The 23,191-nt window shown below is 39.6% G+C and overlaps 1 protein-coding gene across 1 annotated transcript in view; it reads right to left on the minus strand.

Annotated features, from left to right (window-relative positions):
• LOC124157854 overlaps positions 1-19,476 on the minus strand; it is a 246,324-nt gene extending 226,848 nt beyond the window's left edge. Inside the window, exon 1 of the mRNA XM_046532915.1 lies at positions 19,325-19,476. The gene's annotated coding sequence lies outside the window, so the exon portion shown is untranslated. The remainder of the gene's footprint in view (positions 1-19,324) is intronic.
• Between the last annotated feature and the right edge of the window lie 3,715 nt (positions 19,477-23,191).

Consider the following 23,191-nt stretch of genomic DNA (forward strand, 5'->3'; position numbering starts at 1 on the left):
TATGGTTGTAAAAACGTTTTCTTGAATTTAAATATCTGGGGGCACTTTTCAACATCTTAACCTGCTAGACCCTTTTCAGTGAGTTCTAAGTTCTCATTTAAACCCGGTTTTAGCGGCACGGAAATTGTGGAATAACGCACAATTCCAATCAAATTTTCCCCATCTTTTAGCATACAGGTCGTATCCCTAACAAATGAATAAACTAAAAAAAAATATTTAAAACAAAGACAGATAGCGAAATAAAACAACGGAACATATCGCACTTGTGCTTAAATAATGGTGGTTTACAGGTCATTCAATGAAAACTTCAGTTAAGAACGATATATGACGAGTACAAATGCGGAGGTGGTGCATATGCAAGATGGGATGGGATAGGGTGCGATTAGCCTTTTCACTATAATACGTATTCAAGTGAAACGAAGTGAGTCTCTATTTGAACCGAAGAAAACAGGCTCGGGGAATACGAAGGAAAGGGAGCTGAGTAAAGTGATAGAAGACACTTGGCACAATAAAGGAGTAAAACTATCAAAATATGGCCTCATTCATTTCTGGACCATTTTCTTCTCTACGTGAACAATCGTGATGTATTGAGCCATCGTACTTGAAAGCACGACAATAGCTTATTAGAGATTGGAAAAAAGTCTAAGAGAACAGCACCGTGTGCATGTATAAAGTGACGTACATACCTATACAAATAATGGAATCTGCTGTGACAAATAAAATTTCACTTAAGTGCCTGTCATCAATAAATACTCTTGTTCTATTCAACAGTGAAAATAACATTTATAGCTCGATATTACTTCGAGTTGCCCAAAGCTTCTCGCAACAATTTTGAAATAGCCACCATTTATTGAAACAATCGTGAAGAAGCACACGGTTTCACCCAATCTAATTAATAATCTATGGACTTGAGCGATTGGATTGCCAGGCTATATCCACCCGCATTTCTGACTTACCTCTTCTCGAGTTCCATATGATGCAATTTTACCAAATTCGGTTGATGTTATGATAAGTTAGACCAAAGGTTTGTGGGAGGACACAAGTACTACATATTTAGGGTAGTACCCAAGCTGCAAAAGGTATGAATTTTGAAAAAATAGTAATCATCACCTATACACTATTCTGTAAAATTCTTCATGTGCTGTATATGAGTATGTATATTCTAATTATGTTCAAATACTCTTATCTGATGATTGCTGGGACAGAAACTATACTGATACGTAAATATCAGCAATTATCCTTCGTTTCACTACCGGGTCAGGTTTTTCAGGCACGAATCGATCATCGAAACGATGTCCGCGGAAAACCTAAAGTCTCGAAGAACCTGATAAGAATGCTATGGAAAATGAATCCTGCAATTAGTTAGTCTCGAAAACCTACGAATCCTATTTTACTGATACATAAACTTCAGACGGACTCTAGAGTTTTTTCAGTAATAAATATAATTTTCAGCAATAAATAAAGCTTTCTGCCAATTTAATATGGCCATCGTAATAAAGGGCGGCTCGTTAGAGGTGGTAAGCACTGAGAAACATTACAAAAATGCTTACAGGTGAGCTAAAACTTACGCAAGCTATCGGTGACGTAATCTGCAGTAGCTTTTGCTTGCGCAGGATAAGAAATGAAGGAGTGACCAGCAAATTCAGCGCTAGCAACCAACAAGGGATCGATTTCCTTTTCGGGAGGTCAAAGCTTGCGCCTGCCTTTCCTACTAATTGGCCAATCCATAAAGTGGATCAGCAGGCTGCTCCTGATGGGTACGGTCATTTGGCAACGGCAATTCCCTCGATAATCACTCCGATAGGTAGGACACTTAAAAATGACTACATCCCGACTTCATCTTCATTTGATGCAAAGTAATGACGAAATCACGGGGTCTTAAGTCTTGAGAACTTAAATTTCGAAAGGGCGTGCATGAAACGACTAAACGAGATGACTCCGACACAGAATTTTCTCAATTGGCACGTATCATTTATTCAGTATATCAGGTGTAATCGACGTAACTCGAGATGATGTGTAACAATTGAAGCCTTCAATTAGATCAGTATGATAGCCTTAAAGAACAATGGAAATCATAAAAAATTAAGACGCTGGTTTTCTTCCCATTTTCCATTATATACATCATCAATAAATGAACTAAAAATCTTGGGTACTCAACTCATGCTTCAAAAATTTACAGAACAGCAATTGCAACAGCTGGATTCAGACGACTCGATTTGAATTAAAGCATAGTTTTGAACTAATGATTAACATATTTATTAATTGGAAAAAGTGAGTGATATTGAAACTCATCTCCATAAAATACGCAAACTACATAAAAAATATTTGAAGAGGCAGGGACTCCCATGTGACACCCAGTGCTGACAGTCAAGTTGATCAGTCGGTAAAAGCATGACAGTAGATAACGGTCAGCAGATAACGGGCTCATGTCCAGGCTTTCACAGAAAATTAATCATGTGGCTGCGTGATATTTTTCTACGCCTCGCCTGCGAACAAGAAATCTCGCCTATCTTTTAGAGAAAAAAAGGCAAGAAGTAATGCCGCAGGTACTAACACTTGGTAACGATATCCATTGAACTTCAAATGTCAAAATGGGATTCTGAATTAATTGACCTTTGAACATCAATTCGTATGCGTACAGTACTGATCGAAATGATCGACCGTGTTTCCGATGTAAAGGATTAACAATACTATAAAAATGATAGAATCGTGCGGGATTAACGCAATTCATACCAGTGGCACATAACTAAATTATTAAGATCCAAAAGAAATTTTGGATGAATGAATAAAATTCAGAATGTTCACCAAATTCCACAAAGTATCGCCGTAAACCACCAAATCCAAAAGATAAATAATAAATATGAATCGATTGTTCGTAAAACAACACGCATAGCACTTTTACAATCAAACACAACTCTGGCAGATCAATCGATCAATAAAACTCAAGGGGAAAAAATTGAAGGCTATCTATCATTAAGCTATTCCAATTCCGTTGTCCGGGATTGAGGATTAAAGAGTTTTTTGACATCGTTCTACGCAGCCGTCTCCCTTAGAAGTGTAGATTTATGGAGAGGTTGGGCACAATGAATCCCCAGGTGCTTGCCACGCTGTCAGACTGATTGATGGTGCGAGAAAAACTAAATTTTACTGGATTGATTTCAGGAAATCGTGAGGGAAAGCAATAAATAAAAATCTGATGGGAGGATAAATTTAGGAAACAAAGCGAAGTGAGCTAATAACAGGTACTATATGAAGAAAATACGGAATTTCATCGGAAATGATCAACTGAATACCCGAGAAAAAAATTAACTATTAATACAGCAAATACAAACACTTGGTTACGATATCCATTGATTTACTATTACTATATGAAGAAAATACGGAATTAAACAGGAAAGCCATGAGGCTAAAATGTAAAAAAAAAATGACTAAAAAAATAAGAAATTTCCGGAAAGTATTTTCAACACATAGGTAATTTCATTCACAGCAGTGAGTTTTATAACGTATAAGTGTGACATGATTCCAGCTTATGACGGGATTTTTTTCGTCGAGTGGACGGTCCTCTAAGGCACTCTTAAGGCAAAAGTTTTCTCAACCAACAGCGATAAAGTTTAAACTCAAAGGAAAAAAAATGTTTTTGGCAATTTTAGTGGGATTTGGGCGGTGGATAAGTTTCTAGTTGTTTCAGTGTCACCAATTTGATATTGTTCATAATATGTCCTGATTCTAAGTTACCTAAAAGAAATCCCGTAGTGACTGTTGTCTCCAAACCAGAGGTGAATAATTTATCTTTGTTAAGTTATCCTTAACGTCCCAGAAACTGACATTAATGAATATATCTGACAACAATAGTAACATAAATTAAGTAAAACGAAGAAGGCCAGCCGAAGACATTATCTTTCATGGATACCTGGATCCCCAGCCGAAGACATTATCTTTCATTGATACCTGAATCCCCATTACTGTAGACCATAACTTGACAATAGAGGTGAGTTAGAGTTTAGAGACGATTCGCTACGTTGAAAAGTTAACCTTTTAGAAGTAAACCAAAGAAATAACGAGTTGCCAGAAGTTGGGGCCCGTGGATATACTGTGCAACAAAAACTATTACCATGATTTATTAGGTTTATTTATGCAAGTGCTAAAAATTTATTGAAATACGTGAAAAATTAAAACGGTCTGACTGTCGGACAGAGAAATACGGAAACTTAAAAGAAAAATAATACTTATAGTTATCATTAAATCTTCACACTATTAGAATACCGCACGTTTTAATAACCGGTCGCATATATTTAATTGTGAAAATATTACTTCAGCAATATAAAGTAATGAAGAAATAAGTACAGAAATGGGAGTAAATAATATTTTTGAAGAAGCAGAAAAAATATGAAAATAAGCTGATGGTGACTGGTTATGACAACCTTCATGGCAAAACTCCTTTTCTTCGATTACTACTGAACTAAATAAAAAATTTCCATTTCAAGAGACCAAAGTTGTACTTCCACGCAGAAAATTTTACATGATAATAATGAGAATTAGTTCCGAAACGGATGATAATGTTCCTTCAAATTTTATGATGCAAATAATTGGTATTAAAATAGTAAATTCACAATCGCCGTTGAGAAAAGCGCAGGAAAGAGGGACAGAGAAGAGTGGGAGGAAACAAAGATATGCTAAATTTTAAAAAGCACGTACGAACTCTTGATACGAGAGTTCATTATTCCCGCAATAATATAATTCTTAAAAAATACGGCTCTTATCCAGGTAAGTCCTTCAAAAATTCCTTAACACTTGTCACGAAAGACCGTCAAATAAATTAGCTTAATGCACAAGGGTCACACCGCGATTGTTTACGTATCTACGACCACTATCCGTTGAGGAATTGTGACTAACCACTCGATCTTTTCTATCTTTGAAATAAGGCCTCACCTGCCAAAATATAAAGACAATTATTTCCAGCTTAAACTAATAACCCTTTGTTCAATTCTCAAACCAGCGCTTGTGGGTACAATATAAATAAATGGTGACTTTTTTGATAGGTCAACGCTATTTCTCTACATTTTCTCCTCCTTCTAAAAAAAACTTTACAGCGACGGAAATACAACATTTTCTATAATCTATTTCATTAAAGTCTGCGAAACGTGCACGCACACCACAAATGAAATTCTTCGATGCAAAGAATACAGGCATAAGGAGATCATTTTTTCTTTCATTTAGAAGAGACTTCACAAAAATGAAATGAAATAATTAGTTGAATAATTACCATTTAAAATGAGAAGTTCCAACGAAAATATCGTTATAGCCTTCCAATTAGTAGGATTATTTTCAAAGTGATTTCGCGGCAGTCAGTATGAAAAATAATATTAATTTGGAAACAGCAATGAATAATGTTGAAAATAAACACAAAATATGCAAGTATGAAAAGATAATTCACGGAATTTATACTTCCATTCCAAATTTACGCGATATTAGGAAACTTTAAGGAGTGCAGTTATTATTTAAAAAAATGAGAATTTAGAGTATGCTAATGTTACCAGATAAGGAAAATTTTAGAATGAAGAAACTAAAATATTAATTTCTTCACTCATTGTTGAACCTTAATTGAACAATCTAAACCTTGGCTCTAAATCATGGCCTTGAATGGAGGAGAAATTACATCATAACTCTGCACTTATAAAATAAATTCTAATAAAATAATAAATCTATTTTTGTGGTATATTTTCCTCGAATAATTTAATTTTATTCATTAACTGAGGGGTAATAAAAATTTTGAGCAAGAATTAGATATATAGTTAAGGTAAGGCATATATTTAAGGTGAATTTTGGAAATCAGTAAGGTAAAATAAGAAAATATTCTTACGGAGTCACGAGCGAATTCAGGAATTCCAAGCAACGATGTCTTTCATTAAAACTGAAAACTTCAAACGACCCAAGCTTCGATGTAAAACCCCTAGTACGGTGTCCTGTGTGAAATATGACGGTCCATATCCAGTCTAACGATATGACCCAAATAAAAAAATTGCATTAGAGCAAGATGAATAATTTTTATTTTTATTCTGTAAAGTTTTCTGAAGGCTGATGGGCGCAGGCTGTAAATAAAAAATAAGGGAAATGTTCGACAAAATCAACGATTATTCCTCCCTTATGTAGGTACATACATACCTCATTCATGACGAGGTAAAACAATGTTTCCATTCAAATTAAAAATGAAAGCAAAGAATACAAAATGGTAATGATTCCTTTCCATCAAGTTTTCTGAGAGACGATGATGTGTGCAGGATGTACATACCTTCAAAAATTAAGAAAAGTTTTGGACAAACTTTAACGACCATTCCTACCGCAGGTACCTCATTCATCTCCGAATTTCTAATTTTCTTGGCGAATCGGGACGTAGAGGATAACACCAGATGCCTTAGGGTTTCCCATTCTTTCCAGCCGAAAGAGGGATTCTAAATTTTAAAAATAAATCCTTTTGTTAAAAGATCTCCGGGGCAAAGATGCGGAAGATCTCGACAGACTGTTCAGATAATGAGGTTAAGGCGGAGAGCGCCGTCGAGGCGGGATAGGAGCGCCTCTATGCCTTTGTTCCTCCCGTTCTACACCCTCCCCCCGGCCAGGGCCCTGACCCTTGCCTCCCTCTCCCCTCTCTGCATCCATTCAGCTGCGCTGAACTCGAATACCGGCAGAAATTGAATGGCGCCCGCTTGTCACCGAATCATTAAAAACACTTTTGAAACCGCCTAGAAAAAAATTGGCAGACGTGGAGATCACTCAAACATTAAAATTCACTGGCGCTTCCACACCTAACCGAATTCTCTCTCAATGTGTGTCTCATCTTTCCCGATTTTGAATAACATGAATTTTTCAGCATTATTTCGACTGTCACGGAGGGAAACTTGGTTAGTCATTAAAACCAAATATTCAGGGGAGCAATTTTAAACTTCAACCACTTACCAAAAGTCGTCTGACATTTATCGTAGAGTGAGTATATACATAGTGTATATGTATATATACACTACTTCATTTATTCACACGGCAAATAAGCGCACATATATATGTATATACTCATTCTGTGGTAAAGGTTTGACGATTTTTGATAAGTCGTTGAATTTTAAAATTGCTCCCCTGTAAAATTTGGTTTCAATGACTAACCAAGTTTTTCCTCGTGACCGTCGATTTTATCACCTCAAATTATAAATAAATTAGTGATGCCATTAAAATAAAACCCTGGAGCAAATTGAACTAAATTACTCTCGCAATATGACTAGAAACAAGGCACTGGGAAATACAAATACAATGACAGAAAAAAAAGGTGATGAACATGATTTATGTCAACTCTAGGATGAGTAAGGCTGCTTGTCTTGATTAAACGACCACATTACTGATTGGAAGAAGAAGCTTCTGAAGCTAGTACTATTAAATGGACGTATTTCGCACTAACAAATGATGAGATAATACCTGTTGAAACAAAATTTCTTGTATCGTGCATTTTTTCGATAGTAAAATTCTTATAGACAGCCACAGGGGAACGAAATATGGAGATTCAAATAAAGATCTCTCCATTATTCAATCAAAATATTCCTCCACTATTCTCCAATCGCTTATACACGGATGATTTTCGATTCACCGCTGTTTGAAATTCGAACAAACATTCACTGTTTGTCAGTAATTGGCGATCAACAATTGTTAAAAAGTAATTAATTTCAGGTCACTAACTACTAATTCCTAGTTTTCACCTATAATATTCCTTTAGGTAGATTCCGTTTTCTTTCCCAATATGTTAAATTAAAGACGCTAAAATGAGCCTTACTTTAATACAAAGGAGGAATATCTATGATAGAAATTTTTTTAAAGGCGATCTGAAATCCAGTAGCTGATATAAAACCATTTCCACTCCAGAGAAGAAGGCGGATGAAAAGAAATTAGCGAACATTCTAATTAGCTTTTGCTTCGCCGTTCCAGCACGGAGAAAAAAGATTTTACTTTAGTTTCGCCGTCACTGCCAAGACCCTTTTTGCTACGACAAATTGTTCAGGTCGTTCATTATGCGACTTCAATCAATTCATATATTTATAAATCCTACTCCTCTTTGTAGCGCAATACAGCCAACGAACAAAAAGAGGACTTCTTAAATTTTATTTGCCTCCACTTTGCCCATTCCTCGTAGGTGGAACCAAATATAAGAGACACTTACTGATGAATATAATCCACAAATCCACCATTATCAATGAAAAACTTGTTTCCTTCACGCGATGGAATCAAAAAGGCACTGAAAGAAGAAAAGAAGAAAATTCCATTCATCATTTACGAGTTTATCGTTCTATTTTACAGCCACATTTACTGAAACGATTAAAAATACATTGATTGACTTTCAAATATAATGCTTGATCAGAATAAATTTATCAGAAGTATCTACTTTCTGGAACTCAAATAAATCATTTAAATCTACAAAATAGTAATTGAAAGTTTTTATTTTCATTCAGAAATTTTATTTATTTCATATTTACCAAAACGATACTTGCGTAGCATATTCATTTAATATGTTCTAAAGTTATTCATGGTGAAGGTCACCCAGTACTCTACAATTTCAGGAAACTAGAGGAATAATTCATTAATAAATATTACAGTATGAGTGTGTAATAGAAATTAAACAAAAATTCAATTTTATGACACAGATTTCACCTGCATAACGTTCACATACCCAGGGCATTGAAAATGATATGCCAACGAATACACCGAAGTATTGTTTTCCACATGCAGCGAGAATTTTATTATATTGAACCAGATGCTTTTCTCGTTGAAAATGGAACGCGTTACAATGGCAGCCAAGAAACTGAGCAATTTATTTCTCCTTGAGATTCGGAATCGTAGCAAGAGTGATAATGCAGTGCAGAATGTCCTTCAAAAGTAACCGAACTTCACAATAGCATGGTGTTTCATGAGGAAGATACAGGGAAAATGGCACTAGGCATGCAACATTGCGAGTTGCTTTCGATTTGAATAGCCAAACTGTTTTAAGAATCATTTTAAAATGGCAAAATTTTTAATTGTGCACGTTAAGCACAATATTTGACTCCCTCCTCATGGTTAATGATATATATGACCAAGAAAGTCACTTAATACCTCATTTCTATAGATTCCCCAAGAGGATTCTAGTAAAACGCCCCTCCACTGAGCTATATCCAGCGGAGTGCTGTCTCCGCACTTTAGATTCTAATAAATAAAAAATAAGAAAAATCGGCTTTTACGTTTCTCCGTGCAAAAAATGTTACCCTTGTTGTAATTACTGAGACACAGCCCTTCATCTTCGAGAGATGTAATAGTATCAACAATGTAAAATATAAAAATTAAATTAAATGACTAATTATCATAACATGATTAATCATTTGATTAGCATAAATAAAAGTGAACAGATATGTTAATATAACAATCATTATGGAGGAGTGTAGATGTACTTTTCACCATTGCTAGATTAAGGCGTAAAACTATACCGATGCGCACCTTAACATGACAGCAAGAGGCGGATTTAATTGGGTTCCTCGTCTTTAATCGGAGCTAAAAGGCTATTTCATACAAAAGGATAATTAAATCGCGCACCCAGAGCAAATATCACGATTTTCAAATGTGAGAGCCCAATTAAAACACCGACTCAGGCGACCCATATTGAGCAAAAAAATAAAGAAAAGACAAATCGTAAACAAGAATTGCTTTGCGCGGCAATTATTTCTGTTCATTTACAAAGCATTTAACGTAGCTATCTCGCTGCAAGAAGTTAAAAAAGTTCAAAGTGCATAAAAAAGAAGGTTAGAACCACAATTATTACAGTGGTGAGATGGGAATTTAAACAGAAGACACATTTCAATAAATATTTAATTTTCTCCCACAGCCAACAAAGTTAAGGGAGGGACAAACATTAGTAGAACAGTGTCTTGAATAGCTACATTTTTAAGCCAATATATAAAAAGTGGTGAAAATACTTCATTCCTATTCTGTGATATTCTAGTATCGTTCAAAATGAAAGTAATTCAGCAAGAGGAGTTTTATTGTATCGTGTAATTTTCATTTTTACTCGCTAGGGTACTAGAGTGAAAATAAGGTATGCGCGGGACTAAGATGATCAAATCCAGACATTTTCCGCCAAAAAAAAACAAATTTCATACCAATTTAAGTAATTTCATATTTTTATCCTCTCAAGAAATCGCAATTAAACCAAAAAAATATAATTTATGCATCACAAAATGTGTAACAACATTTACACATGAATTATTTGTAGAAAAACCAGATGAAACCTTTAACGCAAGAGCGGTAATACAAAGAGGAAGCATAACGTTGGCTTCATGGAACCAAGGGATATGTGATAATGGAATTCTGGTTTATAAGGGTTATAAGGTGAGCTGACGCAGGTGTTGTTAGATAAAAGGCACGCCTAGCTGAGAGCACGGTTCAGAGTAGCTCTTACATATTGTGAAATAAGTCTTATCTGATTTGCTTATCCTCCGTGGAAGGATTAAGTGTATACGAGGGATAGAGATGATAATAAGGAGACATTTTCTTCATTAATATCGTATATTATGGCTGAATTTTCCCTAAAACTCTCGTGAGGGAAAAAGGAGTTTCTTTAAATAAGATCGCATTTATACATGGCGTAGTTGGAGGAAAAACAAAGACACGAAATAAAGATCGCGAATATGGTTGGATAGCATAAAATGGCACAACCTAGGAAATATACCTCAACTTGAAACAACAAATTAGATATCTTTCTCCGCAGTGACTCAAACATATTTCCGTGGGATAATTTCCAGCTATCTCTAATAATGCTTAATTAACGACGCCACCTTTATATCTCCCGGGTCAACGCGAGACAGGAAAGGCCGAGATTATCACTGAAGGAGAGTCGGCCGATGTCACCAGGGATTGCAACCGAAGGAAAAAAGGATCGATAACTCCTACTCGACACCTCGAACGAAAGCAGATAGGTGAGAAAGGGTAAACCAATCGACAGCCAGTCCACGGATTTCCAGCTTTCGTTCCTTGATTCTTTTCAAGGCAGGAAAATAAAACACTGAAAAACAGATAGCGGGAAAAGGTATAGTGTTTGAACTTCGATGACCTCTGGCTCACTTAGAAAACACGGAGGGAAAGAGATAGAAAGATACGCACACCATGGTAAAAAATATAAAAGAGCCCCCGAGTTGGCTGTGCAGTAACCAAAATCAGAGGCCAACATTGACATCATTTTCGTCTGAAGACTTTCACAGCTTCTTTTATCTATGTTGCTGGTGGTTTTCGGGTATTGCTGTGTAGAAAACATTTTAACTCGACGTTTCACTCCTCCTACTGGGAGCGTTATCAAGAGAATGGAAGGAATTTATACTCGTCCCGAGCTTATTTATGTTTTTTTCGCTACTCATTGTTGTGCTCCCAGTAGGAGGAGTGAAACGTCGAGTTAAAATGTTTTCTACACAGCAATACCCGAAAACCACCAGCAACATTGACATCATTGTTGAAAATAACAAAAGGGAGGAATACAGGGTGGGGCGGCATAACTTCCTTTTTTTAAAACTTAATAAAACGCATTGTATGAATCGGAAAATTGTTATTTTGTTTTTAAAACGTAGGTCCATACCTAAAGTTTTGTTTTAAATAGTCTTGAAGATCAAATCATGTAGATAACGTACTCCATTCTCGATATATTGAGTATACCAATTTCTGGTGTTTGTCAGGACCTTTTCAAGCGTAGCAGGCGTTATGTTGGCAACTTCTTCCGGGATGTTGTTCTTTAAATCTTGTTGGTCCTTGGACGGTTCACATAAACACGGTATTTCAGAAAACCACATAGAAAAAATAACAAGGGGACAAATCGGAATATCAGGCTGGCCACTGGAAATCGCCCCTGATTGAGATAAGGTGTTCTGGGAACTATTCCCTCAAAACAGCCATCGATTCTCTTGCAGTGTGTGCTGTTGCACCGTCTTTTTGGAACCAAATGTCCCCCAAGTCCAACCCATTCAGCCGTGGGGAAAAGAATTCCTGTAACATTCCTGTTCGGTTGCGATCACAGAACATCCGCTCGAAAAGTAGGCTTCAACGGCAGACGCATGCTCCTCACTATTCCAACGCATGATGGCAACTGAACTGTGCCTCGATAAAACTTTAAAGCACTGTATGTCGAACAAGATCACAAGCGCTCTGCTACGACACCAACCGACCGAATGCCGCGCATTACAATAAAGAAAGCTATGCTGCCCCACCCTGTATTTCATCAGCATAAGTTAACTATACGAAGTTTAGTTTCACGCAGCTCTCCATTCCGCTCACCTATCAACTAATTTTTTTATACTGAAGTATAGCTTCTTTTTTACATCCCTAATGACCTATCCTTTGTAACTCACTCGGGGGCACCCTTTGCCTTTGGTCCCAACCACTTGTCATTCGACTATTGCTTATGGCCATCATGCCTCATGATAGGGTCGATTAAGTTATCTAGCCTTCCTTTGGTGATTATTAGAAGACTTTTCTTCAGATATACCTATACATAGATTTTATGATGGATAGAATGAAACTTCTTTTTCCACGAGAGTATCAAATTAGAAAGTAGATACAAATTTTGATCGAAGTACACAATATTAAAACAAACTTTATCGCCGTAATCAGCCCATCAGATATATAACGCGACCTTAGATTGTGCCATATCAATATTATTAGTATCAGGCGCGATAGCCGAAAATCTCTCTGACCAGGAGGTACATACACCATGCCCATCCGAGCTCTTCTTCAAACCCCGAAACACTGGGATGAAAGAAGAAAACTCGCCTCCACACAGGGCGTGCCCTGCACAAATTTGGCCCACTTACTCACTGGCGACAGGGTTCGAACGCAAATCCCCCATATAGCGAGCGAAAGGTGCGAGGGGGTCCTTTACTGCCACCATTGTCATTTTTATTTCCCCAAGCCCCCCTATCGGCCGACCAACCCTTCACCCCGCCCCACGGACCTCTCTGGCGACCGCGCTCGTGGGCCAGCGATAAAGCGCCCTCTCTCTCCACTCGTGAGGGGCTATAATGCGCGCGAGAGCAAACAAGGAGCGTCGGTCTGGGAAAATACCTTTATCTCCCCGCGGGAGGCGAAGCCATGCCAAGGGAAAAGTCCTTCCACTGCGAGAGGGGGAGGGGGGGGGAGTAAATCCCTGCGAAAAGCCACACACACAGTCATTTGCTCGGTCGTTCATATACGTGCATGTGTACGTACGAATCTACTTTATTCGAGGGAAAAGCCAGTGTGGAGGCGAGTTTTCTTCTTTCATCCCAGTTTAATTACTCTTTCTCGCCACGTTAATCCTCTCTTCGCAGCGAGTTCATTTCCATCCGCCCCCGCCCCATCCCCCCCCCCCCCAACACCCCGCGCCCGCCGAGTTTTCTCCGTTCACCTCGCGAATTCACTCAAAAAGGATTTCGTCCCTCGCCAGAAACAACTCGGGAATAGATAGGCATATGCATGTCCGTGAATAGACCGCGTGTTTTTCCTCGAAGGTGATGACACCGTTAGGTGAGCCGGAGTAAATTTGCGCCTCGGGAAACGTGTGGATTTAGGTGAATTCTCTGGCATTGAAAAACGCGAGAGTGAATACGAATGGCAAATTGCATCGCGACGAGAAAATGACATTGAGATTAATCTCATTCCGACGATCTAATGACATGCATAGTTTTTAATTAAGAGTATCCTGTTGTTTCCTGTTGTGTCACCAAATTAATATATAGGAATGTTAATTATTTTGACGACCAAACCTAAATAGCATTTATTTCACAAGAAATAATTATTATTTTAACAATTCAAGCCAGAGAGTTTACGTCGTGTGTGGTATCATCACGCATTACGCAAAGATCATTAATATGTGATAAATAATTTCAATATGATCGAGAGAAAAAAATGTAGCGATTCCAAAAATTTTGTCAATCTATATTGGTCAATTATGCATCTAAATTTACCATGGTCCCTTTTGTCAACATTACTATCGTTGCTTTAGATTGTAAAACTTGATGGTTCACCTCGAGCGCATTTAACATATCCTGAGGACTAGGCAGCCCACCATACGATAACAACATCTCGGCCTAATGCTACTGCAATTCGACTTTTTAATCTTTCGATGACAAAGATGTTACGATAGCAAGAAAGTAAAGCGGGTCGAAAATGTTATAAAATTTTCAAACTCACCAAAAATTCAAGAAAATGTTAAAAAATTAATTAATTAACACATTAATGAATTCACTAAACAAATTAACAGTCATGAGCATAGTCACTCGTCATCACACGTATGCATGATAAAAGTAAAAACCTCTAAAACTAAGAACGTTTGCTGTAATATCGGATAAAACGTAGAATGAATGCGACAGCGGTACTATGTTAATCAATACGAAATAAAAAACAATTTTATTTAAACTTTTATTAAAATAGCTTATCTAAAACAAAAAGATAAAGTGACTAAAACCACCATAATAATAACAAATTAAGACGCCTGGTAAGGTAACCCATATTATTTTTAGAGCTATAATTGAATTCATGAAAGAGTATAATACAAACATTACTAATAAGTTCAAAATGATAAAATATGCCCGTCAAATGTATATATTTGTTAGCATTTGGCCAAAAGATTAGCTAGCTCTAAATCCAGAACGACCATAGCTTAAATTCCTTCGCATTAATTCCAATGAAACTATACATTAATATTCTCAATATTTATATTGAGGGAAATAACTCTTAAATATTTATCATACGTTTGATCAAAACACTATCACACGAGAATTCTGAAATAATTATCAATTTTACTCATGATTTGGCCGTTATCCTTACCTATTATCTCTCACCAATTACCTATAACGATATTTTTGATAAAAACGTAGCATCTAACGTTCAAACCGTGACGTGTCCTTCTTCATTTCATTTCCTTGGTCATTTCTCCAAACCTTGTTTGTCACATAAACACGATAGAACCGTAAAAGCTGATATTTCTGTCTGAAAATTTATAAATCGCAAGTCCCAAAAATAATTTTAAATAATTTACGCCGAGAGAAAAATTACGAATGTCAACAAAATTTCATCCGATAGATAATTTTGGAGCAAATCCGGGGATAGATCAATTATTTCATGTATTTGATAAATATGTCGAAAAAATTACGTTACCTTTAGCAGAATATCCCAATATAGGTGACGTGAAATTCTCACAACTGCATGCTTTTTAAAAAACGACCATTCATTGGCTTATTCAAATTTAACTTCACCGGTTTGCATTTGAAGAGGTGAGCAATTACAAATATGCCGCCCTACAAGCGCTCTGCCTTTATTGAATCCCGCTCAATAAGCCAAATATTTTTTAAACATTATTTTAAGGAGCATAAATCTGCGCAATACGCTGCCTTGAATCTTCACATTGGTTGACTACAGAAACTGGAGTCCTCTTAACAAGATGTCTATATTTGAGCGGGTGGATGCCTGTACACGTGACCAAAGGGATACTGAAGTCGTGAAATCCCTAAAAAGAGTTCTAGAAACAGTACGAGATAATGTTTTCGCCATAAGCATGGCAACTTATGTAAAAATCACGGGGTTGGGCATGACATTATTTTAAAGGCTCACCCAAACCATGAACTTACGCGGGAAAATTAAAGTTAGTTTTCCTAAATAGCATACACAAATTCTTCAAGCAGTTCGTTTATTTATTAAATGCAAAGCTGCCCTAAAATGATCCTAGTAAGAGAAATACTTGACATATGTTCCGAAATTCAATTCCAAGTTTCTATTAGAAAAAGTTTGTAATTAACTGAAAGCAGCTTATGCATGCAAAGTGGAACCTTATCGCACAGAAAATAAGAATGTTAAAAAAAATTCTTTTGGCTACTGAATGAAAATGACAAAAAAATTGAATTCATAAATTATTTCGAGAAGCTCTCAGGACGAATCAGTCATATTTAACCAAAGACACGAGAACAAGACAGTTCACAAAAAGTTTTCTCGTTAATATTCATTCCCGGAGGAATAGGGAAGGGGCAAAAATGACTCATCCAATTATTTTTCGGATAAAAATTAGTTTTCGAGGGGAACGATTCCGACGGTAAATAATTCTCGCGCGGCGCAAAGGTGACGCGAAATTAAAAATGACTGATTAAGATTCATAAGGACATCGACGAAAGCGTCGAAAAAAACGCTGATCGCCTCGGCCCGTAAAAAGGAAAACAAGAGGGTGGTGAATAATAAAAATAATAATTAAGGAGATCCGGCCCGCACCCTCTGGGCCAACCCTTCTCTCAAACCTCTTCCACCCCCTGCATCCCCATGGTCCCCTTCTTACCACACTACGGCTCTCTCCAAATAACATGCGCACCCCTTCGCTCATTTGTTTATTTACTCGTGAAGGGGGCCACTCCCCCGCACTCTCCTTCACCAGAGGGCGCTCACATCGATCCGCCTTACACTCAAGTGGTGCACGGAGACTTTTGACGTCACGGGACCAAGACGGGAGCGAACGCGGGGGGCGGAAGGGGCGGGGGAGAGAGGGGTGGGAGCAAATGCCTTCACTACACAAGCACTACATACGGGGATTGGAGAGCGATGGGCCACCCGGATAGAGCTCTATCACCGTCAGGGATGGTGGCAGATGCGCAATGAATGAAATAAATGTCTCTTTTGCATCACTCGCTAGAAGAACTCATTTCATGCTTTTTATCCAATTGCATTATTTTTCGCCTTATCAAGTATTTTTCGACCTACCGTCAAACAGCCTTTTTTACCTGCTGTCTTCGCGGTGAGCCCTTTTCCGCGTTTAAACTCTCATGCACACACTAAATTACTAACCTTAAGCAAACTTAAGCTTTCAAAATCAGTGTATTATAGACATCGACGCAACCTCGGAAAGTGCTCAGACCATCAGCGCAAATGCGGTCGTGTTAGCGTTAGCATTGTTTTTGTTTATAGCCATATAAATCGCATGAGCCGAACCAATTGCTTGCTGTTGATTAGTCACCCACTGCAAAACACCTTTACGTTGACTATAAGGGTATCATATTGGTTTTGAATCCAAAGTGTACAATCTTTTCAATTGAATGTGTGAGAATAATGCAGAAATCATATTTATGTAGGAGTGTAATGAAGACATTCGAATACCTTGATCGGATGAAGACATTAGAGAGGAACAACGGAGGATATCGAATGAGATGAAGGGATCAGTAGCGGATGCAGAAAAAACTCAAAGGGGGCGCTGAGTTACCTTTACTTTTATCGTAATGAAATATAATCATCTCAAAAGCAAAGTTTAAGAAGTTTTTAATTAAAGTGATTGTGTAGAAATACAAGGCAATGCCATCTTATGATATTATGCAGAATTGTGTTTCTGCAATGTTTGGCAATACGGACGGCCCCACAAGGGAGGGGAGCTTTCCCCCTGCGCCCCCCATCTGCATCCGCCACTGGAAGGGATCAGGTTAAAAAGGACGTTAAACAAACAAATTATGAAAGAATTGAAATTAGATGAACCGAGTGGAAGGCTGCATCAAAACAATTTTCTGATAATTTACTATTGATGATGATTGAAATTAACAGAAACATCGAATTAAATTTCTTGAGACAATGGTCAAATTAGTGACTACAACCGCAAGACTTGCGTCTCCGCCACGATTTTTAACCCACATTTACTGCCTAATGAGCGTTAAAATCGCAAACATGGTTGGCGTTCACTGCGAGTTTCCACTACGAAACGTAACCATGATCACGCTAAACAGTGTAAGGTGAGCGTAGTGGAAACGGGTCAGAAGGTATCACAAGGGGCTGGTGAGGGTGGGGAGGTCGGGCTAAGATAGCCCGCAGGCAGGGGGTGAGAACGGTGGTGGTGCAGTCCGCAGAGGAAGGGTTTTGCGGCCACCAAGAAGAAGAAGAAGATGAAGGAGGTGGCGCTCCTCAACCCACCATCCCACACTCCTTGAGTGCGGCCCTTCCTCCTCCGAGGCGCCGTAAATTTCCCCCGCGGAGCCATAAGGGACAGAGCAGTGTCCGTGTCAGGAGAGAGGGAGTGAATGGGGACGAGGGGTTGGGGCCGAAGGATTTAAAAATAAGAAAAAAGAGAGAAATGGCGAGGTCGAGGTAGGTGTGCTCTCTCGAGCCACTTTATGGAATCACACCAAGCGCTTGGCTCGAGAGAGAGAAAGAGATAGAGAAAAAGAGAGAGAGAGAGGGTCTGGCTTTCAGTCGCCCCACTCCAGAGGGCTCTTTCCGAGGGAAAACCTTAAAAAACCACCTCCTTACGCACGGAACGCCTTTAGCCCCAGAGTGGCGGGATTCCCGAAAAAGGAGAGAGAGAGAGCCTTGTGAGTGAGCGGACGCCGACCCCTGAAACATACACCACACACACACATATTCGAGTGTGAAAAGCAAGTTAGGGTCCCGCCCCCCTCAGGATGGGTAGCATCCCTCACTCCTTGTGGGTCCTTATTATTTTGCGCCCCCCTCTCTCGTGAAAGGGCCGTCGGCGTAACATGGCAATCACGGCACCTCCCGAGGAGAAAAAGGGTCGAGAATAAACAACACCACGGGGATCTTCGGATTGATCTCCAAGGGAAGACCGATGGGAGTCAGCTTGGAGCGCATATATGCGTGTACGCGCAAGGAATCGCTCGACAAAAGAAATCAATAGACGGGCCATTTAAAGTCAAAGCAAGAGAATGGAGGCAAGGATGTGAATACAATTTAGTATGTGCACAAGAAAAAAATGGGGATATTTATCACGAGACAGTGCTTCAATTCCAGCAAATATTAATGTGCAATTTCCACTATTCTTTGGTGAAAGTCATCCGAAAATATGTATTCCTTAGCAAAAAAACTTAATTCTAGTAGATAGCAGAAATATAAAAGAAAATAAGAAAATAATTATTCAATCGTTCAGGGAGAAGATGAACACGAAAGATCTGTAATCGCTGCTTACTACATGCATGACCTACTGTCCGCAATATGAGGTGCTGTTATTTTATGGTGATATAGATACGGAGACATTGGGAGCTTTTATTCTTCTATTCACATAGGATCAAAGCAATTCAATATGCTCGAATTTAATACCATGAAATTACTAACCCCTGGCTCAAGTACTATCTACACTACTCCACGCCTGACTCCCTTATGAGTTTTCAAAAATAAATCTTCGCACTTAAGCACGATAAACTTAAAATGACAGGGTCCATGTAGAAAAAACGAGGCACGACCAGGGTGGGGTTGGGGTAGCGCAGACAGGTTGCAAAGGCACGCCGAGCGAAGAGACGGCACAGCTGCGCTCGTTAACGACCCTTACCTTATCAAGCGGGCGGACGGCTGGAAGTGCGTGGAGGGTCGGGATGCGTGAGCACACCTCGCCGGATGAAATGGGTGAGGTCAGGGCAGCAGCGGAAGAGAGAGACGGCGATAAGTGAGAAGATAGAGAGAGAGAGAAAAATCGGTCTCTCTCACCACGCCTCGCGAGATTCGCCGTGCTGGGATCGGTAGGAGAGGGACGACCGAATGCCAGCAGTCGGCCGCCGCTTGGTTCACTCCTCTCCCGCCAGATGGAACAGCACGTCACGCGAATCCACAAAACACTCGATTGCGCACAGTAACTGCTTCTAGTAAAGGTGACATAGATACCGCCACTGAATTCTCTGCTCGCAACCGCGATGCTCAGTTTTCTCTTCCTCAGTTCGCTCGGGCGGGCAAAGAAGAGGTGTGGGAGGAGGGGGTGAAAAATAAAAGAAGCAGGAGTGAGAAATGAGGAGGGTCGGAGTCGAGGGAGGGATTTTTCATTCGATCCTCGTCCACGAGAGAAGTTTACCGAACCAAAAACTTGATTTCGCGCTCGCTTTGGCCGACGGAGGAGTGGGGTATAAGATTTTTATAATAGCTGTTTCCGCACCACTCCGCCCCTAAGGGATTTGACAAAGGGATGCGACTCTGGGGAGCCGATATTTCACTTGGGTCGCCTCCATATCATAAGCATGCGGAAGGCATTCTATGATGGCTACATTAAAATGAACCGAAGAACGGACGAGGAATCTAAACGACTTTTTTCCTCCGAGGCCCAAGCCTTGAGCTCCAAAGAAAATAGTTCACATAGATTTTTCGAGAGGGGCGCTTGTATGGATAACATACGTGATTTTCTTCTTCCATCTTCATTCGGTAATGTAAACTTATTCCAAAAAAAGGGGGAAGTTCATTTTCAACGGAATTATTCAATTATTAATATAACAAAAAGGCGGTAATACGCCACGATAATTCAAACTGATTCCCATTTTATGTAACACCAGTTGGTTTTAACATCGAGGGTTATTTTCAACGGCATACTGCGCTATTGTAGTGTTAGATTTACATCAAAAATCGGTGACAGCATGAACCTTAAATGTCACGATCCATGCCTTTGTTAGATATACAAATACATATAAATACATTCACTCTAAGTGTGGCAAATATTTCCTTTACTTCCGGAACGTGCTACAAATGTTTATATGAGTAAATAATTTGCGAACTTTCATTACACATTTTAAATTAGGGTATCCACTAGAGTCCTCGGAATCTCATCGCCCGGGACCCGTCCGCAAAGGGCGGGTGTCGGGCACGGCAGCGAGGTCGGCAAGGTCCTCGGGGTCGTCAACATGCGAAATCCTTGCAGAGACTAATCATCATCATCATCAACAGCAGCAATGAAGAAGGAAGAAAAGAAGACCAAGAAGATGGAGAAGAAGAAGTCGGCTTTAAATGTAGGGACGTGGAATGTGAGGACTATGATGAGGGCGGGGAAATTAGAAAATATCAAAAGGGAAATGGATAAAGGGAGGATAGATATCTTAGGATTATGCGAGGTGAGGTGGAGGGATGGGGGGGACTATTGGAGTGATGGGTATAGGGTTATATATAGTGGAGGGGAAGAAAGCCAGCGAGGGGTAGCTTTAGTATTAAACGGGAAGATGGGAAAGCGTGTGGTAGGTATAGACCAGGTAAGCGATAGGATTCTGGTGGTAGAAATTGAGGCGCGGCCCACCAACTTTGTGGTGGTCCAAGTTTACATGCCCACTAGCAATCATAGGGAGGAAGAAGTAGACGAGGTGTATGAACAGCTCGAGGAAATAATTAGAGACACACCGGGTAAGAAAAATCTGGTAGTGATGGGGGACTGGAACGCCTCAGTCGGGGAAGGGAGGGATGGAAACGAAATAGGAGATTTTGGTCTGGGAATACGGAACGACAGGGGAGAGAGAGCAGCAGAATTTTGTAGGAGAAACAAATTATTCATCACAAACACGTGGTTCAATCATCATAAAGGGTGAAGGTACACGTGGAAAAGTCCAGGGGATGCGGGGAGATATCAAATAGACTACATTATGTTAAGACAGAGGTTTAGGAACAGTGTGAAAAACTCGCGCAGCTTCCCTGCAGCGGATGCGGATTCGGACCACAATCTAGTGCTCATGAAATGCAACGTAAGATTCAAAAGACTTATGAAAGTTAGGAAGGCAAAGAAATGGAACGTAGAAGCCCTGAAGGGGAGTATGAGGAGAGAATATCAGGAGCTAGTGGACATTAGTATACGGGAGATTGAAAGTACCAAGACGGTAGAGGAAAGATGGGATAATATAAAAACGGGAATAGTCAAAGCGGCGGAGAAGTCAATTGGTTACGTTGACAGTAGAAGGATAAAGAAGCCGTGGATAATAGAGGCAATGGTAAATGAAATGGAGGAGAGGAGGAAGTGGAAGAACGTGGACACAGAACAGGGCAAAAGAATGTATAGGGAATTGAATAATCGATTGCGACGTGAAACTAAGAGGGCAAGGGAGGCTTGGTGGAAAAGACAGTGCGAGGAAATGGAAAAGTTCCAGAAGGATGGAGAAGTAGGCGCGTTGTACGCCAAAGTTAAGTCGCTATCGGGCGGCAAAAGAGGACAAGCCATGTCTAAAATTAAGGCTAAAGATGGGAGGATGCTAACCGAGCGAGAAGAGGTACAGGGTAGGTGGAAGGAGTACGTGGAGGACCTGTATGACGGAACGAACAGACCAGAGAGATTGACTCTAGAGGAGGAAAGTGCAGTGGAGGAGGATAATCTTGGGCCGGAGATATTAGATTCAGAAATAGAGAGATCACTCCGTGATATGAAGGCTAGGAAAGCAGTAGGCGTGGACAACATCCCGTGTGAGCTTCTGAAGAATTAGGGAAGGAAGGTAAGAAAAGGTTTTTCGAACTAGTGCGCAAGATCTATGAGGAGGGATGTTGGCCGGAGGATTTCGTGAAGACGGTTTTAATTCCGCTTCCGAAAAAGAAGAAAGCTGTGGAATGCGGAGATTATAGGACTATCAGCCTAATATCCCATGCGGCTAAAGTAGTGCTGAGGATATTGAACAGACGAATGGAGGCGAGGGCAAACGAGTATTTGGGCCAAGATCAGTTTGGTTTCAGAAAAGGGAAGTCAACTCGTGATGCAATAGCAATAATGAGGTCCCTCGTGGAGAGGAACCTAGAATATGAGCAAGACGTATATGTATGCTTCGTGGATTTTGAAAAAGCGTTTGATAGGGTGAACTGGGTAAAGTTAATGGATATTCTCAAGAGAATAGGTGTAGACTGGAGGGATAGACGACTGATTTGTAATCTGTATATGGCCCAGACTGCGCAAGTGAGGATAGCGGACGGAGAATCTGAGTGGGCAAGCATTGGCCGAGGTGTGAGGCAAGGCTGTCCTCTATCGCCACTGCTCTTTAACGTGTATGCTGAAGAGATGGTAAGGGAAGCGTGGGATGAGTTAGAAGCTGGTATAAAAGTGGGAGGAATGATGTTCAAATCAGTGAGATTCGCGGATCACCAGGCGTTGATCAGTCAGTCAGCAAGGGGGCTTCAGGCCCTAGTGGATGCGTTATACGAACGTTGCGAGGAGTTTGGGATGAGGATTAATCACAAGAAAACTAAGGTAATGCGGTTTTGTAAAGCATCACGAGCGAGGAATGTGAGACTCAAGATAAAGGTGGGTGGTGAAAAACTTGAGCAGGTTGAGCAATTCAACTATTTAGGCAGTACGTTAGAGGAAAACGGATACAGTAGTAAGGACATCAGGAAGAGAATAGCATTAGTGAAGGAGGCGTTCATGAGCAGGAAGGAGCTTCTGAGAGGATCGTTGTGTAAGAGTTTAAAGAAAAGGTTA

Source organism: Ischnura elegans, chromosome 1, assembly GCF_921293095.1.
Source record: "Ischnura elegans chromosome 1, ioIscEleg1.1, whole genome shotgun sequence".
Classification (NCBI taxonomy): domain Eukaryota; kingdom Metazoa; phylum Arthropoda; class Insecta; order Odonata; family Coenagrionidae; genus Ischnura; species Ischnura elegans.